We start from the raw sequence: 12,629 nt of genomic DNA, 5'->3' as shown, positions 1-12,629 counted from the left end.
GAAGCCCCATCTCTGAATTTATGTCACAAAACTGACCCTGGTTGTCTAAAATATGTGACATTATGTGAGCTTCCTTATTGGCTCAGTGGTAAAGAATTCGCCTGTCAATGTAGGAGATATGGGTTTGATCTCTGGATTGCGAAGATCCCTTGGAGAAGGAAATGGCAACCCGCTGCCATATTCTTGCCTGGAAAATCCCATGGACAGAGGAGCCTGGCCTGCCACAGTCCATGGGGGTCACAAAAGAGTCATACGTGGCTTAGCAACTAAATAAACAAACAAACAAAAACCAATGTGCCATTATAGTTTCTAACGAGCTACCTAGAAATTGATGTAGATGTTTGGTCTCCTAACACCCTGAAATTCAATAGGTCTGGGGTCTTAATCCAATGTAATTCTCTTTCTGGTTCATGACTATCTGGTTAATACTGTTTTAAGCACAAATACATATGTATGTTTTAAAACATATGCATATATTTTATCATTGTTATATGTTTATTATATTAAAGTTGTTTATTTGATGAATAATCTTACAATTATTCATCAATTTGACTAGAATAAAGTAAATTTGACTAGAATAAAGTATTGTTATTATCAATGGCAGAAATAGAAATAATGCTAGCAATCATTGCAGTGTAGGCTCACATTAAGATTGTCATCACTTAAAAGCCTACTTTTCAAAAACTACAAACTGTTCGAAAGACAGCATTTGATTTTCTACATGCACAACACTACTTTTGATGTGCATTCATACATTTTTGGAAGCCAATGAAGGGAAATAGCTATGTTTATATAGTTATATTAAAGCTATATAAAATATAAACTACTTTGTTTATAGCAAAATGGCAAAAGAAATAGATCAAATAGCCCAATTTTATTATGGAGTGGAAGGAAATAAATTAATCAAGTCACAACAGGTATCTTGAGAGATCCTCTCTCCCCTAAAAGATAACAGGTTATGGAAAAACAGATGCAAAGTGAAATAAAAATTCTAAAATATTAACTTGATAATGACAATCCTGTGGATCTTACTTCTTCAAGCTATTTCATTGGTATTGGATTATTTTGCTTTGTGTATTAGATAATGAATTGAATTTTTGTCCTTTCAATGAATACATTTTCTTTTTTTTTCCATTGAATACATTTTCAAAAAATAAGCATGTAAAAGACATTCAGGCATTTTGTCAAAAAGCACACTACACTGATATTCTGCCAAATGTGGTTCTATATTAATGACTTTAGAAATTATAAAACTGGCAAGAAATATTTCAGCTGAATGCCTTCCCAGTTGAAACATAAAAATTAAACATTTTCTTAAAACTTTAAGAAATTTCATGAAATAGACATAAACTAGGGTTCCTATGTCACAATTTTTCCCCACTTTTTTCTTATTGAATTCCCATATGTTAGTATGTCACTGGCAGCTTCTATTTTGTAAACATGCTTTTCTCCCTCTTTCTGTTTTCTGTTCCTAGGTGATGAGGTTGAAGTTTCCTGGCATCATATCTCAAGGGAACAATAAGTGCATCAGGCAAGATAATCCAGTTAATTTATTTGAATTTTTGTTGTAAAAGATTAGAAGAATCATAATTGCTGGATCACAATACATTATCATGATTGGCTTATTCTTTCAGTTATTTGTTTACAGAATAAACTTTAGACTTCTATTTCACATATAAACATCATGCATCTAGGAGCTTGTTGCCATTTCCAATAAGTAGCTAAACGAGAGTAAAGTCCTTGAACTGAGCTCTTCTATCTTTTTGCTCATGTTCAAAAGCAAAGGTGTTTCCAAACACATTTGCGTCTAATTAGCAGGAGTTGGTAAACTGCATTTAAATATGTTTTAATTGGCAGGAGAGTAATTAAAATATTTTAAAAATTGTATTTGAATGGCTGTAGATGGTGCATATGCTGCTGGTTCATCAAAAGATCCCCCACCCCATATTCTCTATTAGCAAAAAGCCTGATCTTTACCCATCTTACGTCCTGCCTCTGAAAGCATTGGCATTTGTCACCTATGTTTAAAGCCTCAAAATTGATATTTGACTACCTGGAAACTGGACTTCTAAACACAAAATGTTTTTTCTCAGTCTATGTAAAACAGACAGACATCATACTACTGAAAATAATTCCTAGAGAAAAGTTAGCTTAGTGTGGTAGAAAGTACTGGAGTAAGAATCAGGATACTTGGATTCTAGTTGTTCTTTTGCTACTGAGTTAGTAATCTTAGGAAGGCCTCCCAACTTCCCTCAGCTCCCTAACTTATTCTACTATCATTCTACCCCATCTTGCTCAAGTCAGAAACCTGAGAGTCTTTACTATCTTTTTTTCTCTGACCAATTACATTCAAACCACCAGCAAGTCCTGTAGCATCTACCTCCAAAATATATCTTGAATCTATTCCCTTCTCTTCATATCTTATACAACAATTCCAGTCCAAGCTACCATCATCTCTCAGCTGGGTTAGAGTTATGGCTTAGATGATTTCCTTGATTCTTCTTTTTTAAATGCAAATTGAGTTATTTTACTCTCTTACTTAAAACTATAACTCAGAATAGAATTACGACTTTCCACCATAGCCTAAAAGGGCCTGCATGAGCAGCCCCTGCTTATATCTTCAATCTTATATTTTATTCTCTTGTATGGTCCAGCTACATTGGCCTTATTTGTCTATTTTAAAAATATTTTCTTGAATATAATAATCATACTTATTTAAGTGCCCCATGTCCTAACTTCAATATCTGGGTCACATTAGAGTCTATATTTATTGTCTATTTTTCCTGTTGGTTATTGATTGTATAACCCTTATATGATCTTGTCTAGTAATTTTTGTTAAGTATCAGACAGTATATATATTTTAAAATACTTAGAGGTTCCAGTTGATGTTATCACTCATCAGAGAACTTTCTCTCTTTTCTTTGTTAAAGAGATAGAGGGCAGAACTGATGGCTTTAATTCACTCATTGCTAAGCTTGATTGAGGTTGGACTGTGGTTTACCCCCAGGTCACCCTCGTTCTTAGGACTTGGTCCTTTGGGACTTTTTCAATGAGTCTTGTGGACTTGTATCTCCTTAGTGGAGAGACATGGTATGAAACTTCCACTTTGATTTTGACAGCTTTTTATTTAACAGCTTTTTTAAGCTATAAAATTCACCCATGTTAAATGTACAGTGGAATTTAGTATATTTACAGAGTTGTGCAGCCATCACCTCAATCCAATTTTAGGCCATTTTGAGAGGCTTGCATGGTCTTCCCAGGTGGCTCAGTGGCAAAGAATCCATCTGCCAAGGCAGGAGATGCGGGTTTGATCCCTGGGTCAGGAAGATCCCCTGGAGGAGGAAATGGCAAACCACCCCAGTATTCTTGCCTGGAAAATCCCATGGGAAGAGAAGCCTGGTGGGCTACAGTCCATGGGGTTGCAAAAGAGTCAGACAGCACTGAGCGCACACACATGAGAGCTTTTTGACTTAGCTCTTTAGCCTGCCACCCTATGAAGTGTCAGCCGGCAGATGCCTTGAGGGAGAGACTTACTCTGTGCTGAAGCCCATAAACCTCCATTTTTGTCACTCCTAGTCTACAAGACTGCCAAAAGTTCTGCTGGCTTTCCCTTACCTCGTCTGTGACTCTTTTCCAGGAACCAGCCTGGATTTTCAGCCTCTAGAAGTGCTGATATTCCCACATAGGTGCATGTGCTGTGCTAGGCTTAATCTCTCAGTTGTCTCACTCTTTGTGACTCCAGGGACTGTAGCCCGCCAGGCTCCTCTGTCCATGGGGATTCTCCAGGCACGAATACTGGAGTGGGTTGCCATGCCCTCCTCCAGGGGATCTTCCCAACCCAGGGATTGAACCCAGGTCTCCCTCACTGTAGGTGGATTCTTTACTGTCTGAGCCACCATGGAAGCCCAAGAACACTGGAGTGGGTGGCCTATCCCTTCTCCGGGGGATCTTCCCAATCCAGGGATCTAACTCCAGGTCTCCTGCATTGTAAGCAGCTTCTTCACCAGCTGAGCTACCAGGGAAACTCCATATACGTACCTGCTCCCCTATAAAATGTGTTAAGAAGTTGCCAGGGTCATCTCATCACTTCCTCAAGGGTTCCTGATTCCTCCTTGGTCTTTTCTTCCCAGATCTTGTGCTCCCAAGCACTGGGAGACTGCAAGAAATCCCTCTGCGTTTCCAAGACTCAGCTTAATGTTTTAGCCTCCTGTTCTACATCTCTGGAATGTCAGTATTTTGAGGGAGAAAGTGGCCAAGTGCCTCAAGCCATTTACTTCTCCATTTATCGCTCCAATCTGCACAACCAAATGATCCCGCTGGTTTCTCTGCACCCCAGCGTTGGCCCCCTGCCTGTCTTTGGCCCGATCCTTGGTCTCTAGTAGATGCTAAGGATCAGCATGTGTCCCCAGGGGCAGAGGCAAATCACCAGCTCACCTCTTGAAAGCTCCTTCTCTGAAATGTTATTCCCTTTAGTCCTTGTTGCTTCTATAGCCTTTTACACCTTAATAGATACACTTAAAAAATATGTCTGGCTTTTCTTTTTGTTTTAACAGCATATTGGCCTCCAACCTGCTTGAAAGCAGAAGTTAAATTAGCCTCCCTTCTCGGAAAGCTCCCCGACCCTTTCTCAGTTCAGGGTCTTCACTTGGGCTGTTCTCCACATCTGCTCTGCTCTCCCTCAGACTTCACATGCTGTGACTTCTTCCACCTCTTTGGTTCTCATTGCGGTTTGTAATACTGTAACTTACTTACTAGTAATTAATAATTTATTGTTTGTTTCTTCCATAATAATTTATGTTCCATGAGAATAAGAAGAATGCTTGTCCCTAATAATGCTTTTAGTAAACTCTCAATTGAATGAATAAATACTAAAATGAATTAGTGGATGAATAATTCAAAAAAGAAAATTGGGCTTAATTCTCTTAGGGAAATTATTTACTTACATGTTTTTTTGTGTTGCTGGTAGATGACTTATACTTTTATATTTCTAATCCCCTTCTAATCCATTTTCTTTATTTCCCTTATGCTTTTACTTCTATTCAAGTAAGTGTATCACTTGCTGTATCAATAGCTCTCTGCTATTTATTTTGAAGTTTACTAAGAAGACTTTTAGCTTAGCTCCTTTCCTCATGTATGTCACCATCAATTTTATTAGACTACTAATAAAATTTATAATATCTCTTTATACATGACACTGAAGCATATAGTAAATATTCAGTATATTTTTATTGTTGTTGTTGTTACTTAAACAAGTATCCTAGGTAAAGTATGCTTGAAGTGTCTCCTGAGAACTGAGTCTTGCTGGTTTTCATGGGACAAGGGGCCTGTGACAGAATGCATGTAAACCTTAGTACTAATTACACTGCTTACTTTATCCTATCTTTTTTTTTTTTTTTTTGGTAGCAAGACTTTATGGATAAAGGAAGCAGTTTGATGATTTGCATTTTGATGCTAGCCCATTGTCTTTCTGGAGACCATAACAGATAATTCACAGGTAAGCATTTTGAGTAGCACAACTTGAGTCAATTTTGGTACAGGTGACCTTGGCACCAACTTTTGAGTTGGAGGATAAATTGCCTACTCTTTGACATGGCACATTCTTCTTTCATCCCAGCCTATCATTTTACTCTCTACCATTTTTCTCTCCTTATTTTTCCTCCATTCCTTGCTATTTTAGAGCCATAAACATTCTAGAGGTGATAGGTAGAAATGAAATATTTCCCTTGACCACTGGGTATGAATTTTCGAGATTCCTAAGATTAAAGCTAGACTCAGCCAGCAGGGCCAGCCAAGGTGGAGGACCTGACTGAGCACAATGCTTGAAGGAACCAACTTTCAGAAAATGCTGGCCATGTGATCTTATTGCTACATGATCTTACTGGCAAAAGGCTAGGAAAGCTGTGGAAGCCTTGAAGTGGGTGTGAGAGAGTGGGTGAGGGATAGGGTTTGGATTAGCGCCAGTGTCCAATGACTCAGAGCAGGTAGGGAGTATGATTCCTGTTATATAATAAATTGTCTGCCTCAGCCTAGATCTGAAACAGTTTTCCTGACTGGGTTTCTAATTGAGTGTGTGCTTTTATCTGTTCTGGAGATTCTAATGTAGTAACTCTGGGTGGGACTTGGGAATCAATCTTTTTAAAAAGCTCTCTAAATGGTTTTGATGATTGTTAGGTTTGGGAACCACTGTTAGTAGATTTCTTATTGCTGTAACTGTGTCTCCACTTTCTGAGGGAATTATTATTACTCTGATTCAAGACCTCACATTCTCGTAACTCAATGGAAATTTTGAAGCTTTGCTCAGACATTGTACCATTGTATTAGGTATGGTAATACCTCCCTCCGTCTCTCTTTCTTCCAGAGGGCTAGTGTACAAGCTGCTTTATTCTGCATGACCTTGCCTTCTGATCACAGTTAATTGGTCTACACATAACCATCTTACAGAAGCAAGATTAAGGAGAGTCTTCCTGGGGGTTTTAACTTGAGACTCAGAGAACCAAGATTTATTCAGTCATTATCTCCTTAAAATCTGGCTGTCATGTTTTCTATTATGTGATAGAGCTCATCTGTGGAGATAGAGAATAAGGCAGAATGCATACAGAAACTTAAGTATGAGATAAGGACAGTCCTGATTATATTCAAATGTGAGTATTTTGGAAGGTTCCAACATCTCTGGTCCCATGTTATGGGGTCAGAAACAAAGAAGACATGATATCCTTACTATTTCTAGGAATGATATTGGTCTTCTACTTTGTGAAATGATTTCTCTTTAATTAAAAAAAAAGCTTCCAAGTTTATGGAGAACTCTGAATCTCTTATGGCTAATGATGTTTGGAGTACACCAGATAAGGCAGACAGAGTCATGTCTCCCCAAAGATGTCTATGTCCTGATCTCCAGAACCTGTGACTGTGTGACCTTACATGCACAAAGGGACTTTGCTGATGTTATTAAATTAAGGATGATGAAATAGAGAGATGACCCTGGACTATCTGGGTGGGATCAGTGTAATCACAAAGGTTCTGATAAGAGAAAGTGGGAAGAGAAAAGAGAGAAGGAGGAAGACGTGATGACAGAAGCAGAGGTAGGAGTGATGAAATTTCTAGGTTCAAATATGGTGGAAGAGAACCATGTGCCAAGGAAAGCAGACAATCTCTAGGGGCTAGAAATGACAAGGAAAGGGATTTGTGCCTAGAGTCACAAGAAAGAATCAGGACTGTGATGACTAACGTTCTGTGTGGAATGATCAGTGACCATCAGCCCTTAAGTGTAGTCAAAGAGTCCTAAATGATTCTTGTTAATAATTTAATAGAATCCAGCTTTTTTTCTTATTGTTGTTTGTTTTTCTGATATGCTCTCATCCTGGTTTCAATGAATTTGACTGTTTGAGGTGATTCATATAAGCAGAATCATACAATATTTACTTCACTTAGCATAATGTCTTCAAAGTTAAGCCAGCATATGTCAGAATTTCCTTCTTTTTAAAAGATGAATAATACTCTCTTGTATGTATATATATGCTTTGTTCATTCATTCATCCATTGATGGACAATTGTAGAGCCCACATCTTAATGGGAGAGAGTAAAAAATTTGCAGCCATCTCTATTATTATCTCTACAATAACCACAGTGTAGTTATAAAGATCAACACATTTAACATTGTTACAGTACCATTGGTCCTTGAGTCCTTGAGTTAGACTGGCCAGGTTTGAAGTCTGTCTCTGCTTTCTACAAGGTATAGACTTTTGGCAAGTAATTCTGGCCTCTGATCTTTAGTCTCCTCATCTCTAAATGAGGCCAATAATACCTATGTCTTAGGTGGCTGTGAAGCCTAATAAACTATCATGATTCTGGCGCCCAGTAGTGGCTTAGTAAGCTTTGGGTTTCCCTTTGACCTCATAGAATTAAACATACTGCTGAGTGCTCAGGAGGCCTACAATTAATTATTGGCTGGTTGGAAAGCTTTAGAGGCAACTTCAGTTTTCTCAAAAATGATGAAATTCGTTATATGCTTAAATTGTTGCCTTATGAGTTTCCATTTCTGAGGATTCATCTTCCTTTGCCACATGCAAGTTTAGTATCATCAACCAAGAGATATAATTCTCCATTAAAAAAAAATTTATCGTCATTTAAAAGAAAAAATATATTACCAATCTACTAACATCATGAAGGTACAAACATCAAGAACTTGACTAATTTCTGAATCAGGATACCTTTGGCACATAGCAGAGCAACAACCAAAAATAGGCTATGCTATAGAGAAACTGTTATAACAGGAAGACCAGAAACATGGATACTCCAGAATTGGGTAAATCAGTGGATCAATGATTTCACAAGGGTCCACAAAGGGTTCTTTCTCTGTCTCTAGTGGAGTCTCTTCCATATGTTGGCTTGGACCACAAATGTAAACCTCCGCATGGTGGCAGGATGGCTGCAGCAGTTTCAAGCATCACATTCAGACATGGCAACATTCAGAAGAGACCATCCTTCCTGTGAACTCTTTTGGAGGGAGAAACACCTTCTAAGAAGCCCTCCAGAAGATGCTCCTCATCTCCCATTCATCAGATTTGCATCACCTGTACATGTCCAAACCACCTGGGAGGGAAATGCAACCCTGTAGATGGACTTAAACCAGTTGTAGTTTACTTCTTGGGTCTAGTGTTGGGACTGGTACCAATGTCTTCTGAAATACTGGCCATTGGCCGGAAGTTGAATAAATTGGTGGGGGAGGAGCTGTAAATACTACCTGCTACAGTATACTAGCTAGATTGTGTTATAACCAAGCATTAGAAATTAGAATAAAAAAATCCATTTGGTACATTTGCATCATTAGCAAATGCCTGATGTTCTTTAGAAAGCAGTTTTGATAAGCATTGGCATGAAACATAATAAGAATGATTTGGTAATCAAGAAATATGAAGTAGATTTAATTAACTTTGAAATGCTTTTTAAAATAAGAAATGTTTCTAAGATTCTAAAAAATTTCCCAAATATAATAAAGAGATTGTTAAAAGTGTGTTCACCATTTTTGCATTTGCATTTACATTTCTTTATAGTCCTAGCCAGTAAACTCTTTGTGGAAGGATTTATTTTCTTTTAACTTTAATTTTCCACTAATCCATTCCCCTATAAAATGAGGGATGCAGTTATGAATGTATTTAAGAACTAAGCATAATCACTCCTTCTTCACTAATTTTAATTTGTTCCATATTTTTTTTTCCAATTATACTAGTGATTATAGGCTCTGTTCAGACCAAAAGCAATTTCTATTTACTCAGTAATGCCCATAGGAAACTGGGTGTTCTAGATGCAATCTGGGCAAGTGAAAGAGATCAGCTCCCTATGTCATCATGTCATCTGTTACAGTTAGGATAGGACAGGTAGGCTAAGTAACAATGTAACAAGTATACCACTCCCACATTTCGGAAAGGTTTATATTTCGCTCAAGCCATATACCCACAGAAGTTTGATGGCATATAGAGGACTCTGCTCATGTTAGTAAATCAGGCTGATAGAGGAGCTACCATTTCAAATGTGCCACAAAGGAGTGTTGGGAGGTCTTCATGCCAGCAATTCCTAGTTTTGTCCAGAAGCTACACACATACTTCAGGTCACATTTTATTTGTCAAAATCAATTACATGGCACCCCAACCGGTGGGGGCTAAGAAGTATGTTCCTACCAGGTCCCTGGGAGATGGAGAGCCAGCAACAATGGTGAGCAGTGTTTTTGACAATGGCAAAGATGTATCAGTGTGAACCATTGCCTTTCAGTAGAAGGGGAGACATGCCCTAAAGGAACAGTTAGTCTTCAGTTGTTATAACCGTCAAGCGAGTATACTCCTCGGTTTTGTCTCTTCACAACAAAGATCTGGAGTGAGGGACATTAAAGCCCTCGGCATGTCACAGCTCTCGGGTCTTGGACAGACCGTGTTATAGCTCTTAGGTCTCGAATGGACCGTGTTACAGCTCTTAGATAAATCAGTGTTACAGCTCTGTGTTACAGCTCTATTTTATTTAGATAATAACAGGTAAATCCATTTTCAAGGCGTGAGGGCATGCCGACCCAAAGACACGAAGAGAAGAGTGCCCCAGCGCGTCTGGGAGAGCGAGAGCCCTTTGGCTTCTCTTTTTATACGCTTTCCCCCTCCCCGGCCTGCCCTATGTAAATTGGGTTAGCCAAAAGTGTTGTTTGTTCTACCTGAGGTCCTCACTCCGGTCCTCGGACCTTCCTTTCTTCTATTTTGGCGGGCTTTTCCCTTCCTTATCTTTTAGCCACCGCCATTCTGGACTCCTTTTCCCTATTCTAACTACCTAACATAACCAAAATGGAAATGCTTCAGTTAGGGTGTGCTCTATACCCTAGTGTTACTACAAATACAGATTCATAAAGGACAACAGAATCTCACCTCATGAACTGGAACTGTGGTATGGCTTTCCCCTCACATTAAGGGTCATATTTTAGGTAAAAATGTAGCCTTTTTCAAAATCTACTTTGTCACTGCATACTGGTAGGGTGGTATCAAGCAAATAATCTTGGAGGGTATTTCCAGCTGCCCAGTCTAATTTCCTCTTCACTTTCTAATCATGGGTCTTCTGTCCACATTGCTTTTGATATCACAGATTGTTAGGTTTTTAACTTCAAACATTGAGCCATCTCCATTTATATGGTATGAAGGATAATTCATTCTGAAAAGAACTTAAAAAACCTTTACTGCTGATGTTGCTCACTGTGGTCATGCCTTCATGAGCACAGTGAACAAGCACATTTCATCAGTTTAGTCTGAATGCTTAGTTGGAGCACTCTACCCATTTCTCTCCCCTGAACAATTTAAGTAAGCCCATGGGCTCTTTAATGAATCACAATTCAGTGGAAAGAATGGCAATAGATGAAGAAGAGTCTCATACAACAGGAAATAAAGGGAGAAGTCCAGCCACTCTTATCCACTGGTGTTAAATAATAATAATAATAATAGTATTTGAGTAGTTGAATGCACATTTCATTCTAGGCTCTTTAGTAGTTGTGTGTATTATATGTTCTAGCCTATTCTCAGAACAAATAGCGAGTGGCTGGTATTTTCCTGTTTTTACAATGAGGAAACAGTCTTTGTTCAAGTTCAAACAGCTGTTCAGTGTCTCCAACTGTAATAAAACTTTTGAATTTAGATTTTATTTTATTTTATTTTATTGACCGTTCAGTTTTTTTTAATTTCCTGAAGATCTTATCCTTACTTATAATTTTAAAATACCTTTCTATATTATATAATGCTGATTTAAATACACCTTTAAAATCTCCACAGAGTACTATAAGTACCTCCAAAATCTTTGCACAATTATAGGTCTAACCTTTGTGACTTGGCAGGTGTTCAGACAATGCTTATGAATGAATGAATGCATCCGAGTGAGGCTCACATGTCCAGTCTAGCTGAAGACTACCATGTGTGCAAATCTAGACCAGACGAGCTGTCTGACCTCCAAGGCCAATTTGCTATCAGTTTTCTGTACAAGCAGAATCAGTTATCTGTTTTTTCTAGTTAAGTTGAAAAGAATATTTTAAGAACAATTTTCATGACTGATTATATATAAAAATTCATGCTGAGTAATGTATTTAGTGAATAATAGCAGCAAATGTGTGAGCATAAGAACAGATCAATATGAAAATATTAAGTATAAATTATTTGTACTATATTTTCTAAACATTTTCAATAAGCTTGTGCTACTTTCATGATTGGAATAAAGAGAAAAAAGATTAAAAAATGCATGCTGATTCTAGAAAATATGGAAATGCATAAAGATATAAACAAGAAAATAAAAATAACTCCAAATTCCAGAGATTTGTTCTCTCAATCATTCTTTCTAAGGGCATGTGAACACACAGAATTTACACAACTCTGAGCATACATAGTATTGCAGCCTGATTTTTCACTTTATTATGTCCTTTAAAATCTTTTTAAAAGATGCTTGTCAGTGGTCTCATACTGTTCTATCGTATGGAAGGTGCATGCTTTATTATTGGACATTTAGGCTCTGTCAATTTTTTGCAATTATAAATAATGTTGTGATGAACATCTTTCTATATAAATCTCTGTGAGCATGATTTTCAGTGCACCTTCCTTCCCTTGCAGTCCCTTGATTGTGACACACACCTCTACTAACATATTCGACATGTGAGGCTGAAGCTGTAGCTAGAACTTGTCAAGAAGACAAATAGTGTATCAGTGGCCTGTCTCACGCTCATAAAATAAAATGGTTACAGCCATAATTCTGCAGACCATTTATCTGGCTAACAGCTAGATGCTTCATTGATTCCATACACAATGTATCCCTAAAGAATGAAGGTGACCTTGGAGACAGCCATCCATCCAGAATCCAATTAATCCAGCCTCAGGATATTTGGTGCCCAGCATGGACCAGCATGATCTGTTAGATCCTTGTTACTTAGAATCAGAATGTAGGAAGGGATATGGGTTCTGTTTAGCTTGTGGGTGCCCTTCAGGAGAAAAAACAGAATGGCTTAAATTTTAACTGTAAGGAATGTTGGTTGTGGGAGTTTAGGCCTTTGTAGAAAGAGTAACAATGTAGTCTAAAATTTAGTGAGCTTTACTAAAGACTGCCAAAAAGAGGAAATATTTAGTTAA

Source organism: Cervus canadensis, chromosome 16, assembly GCF_019320065.1.
Source record: "Cervus canadensis isolate Bull #8, Minnesota chromosome 16, ASM1932006v1, whole genome shotgun sequence".
Lineage (NCBI taxonomy): Eukaryota > Metazoa > Chordata > Mammalia > Artiodactyla > Cervidae > Cervus > Cervus canadensis.
The sequence above is the reverse complement of the archived record's forward strand: the minus strand, read 5'-3'. Positions refer to the sequence as shown.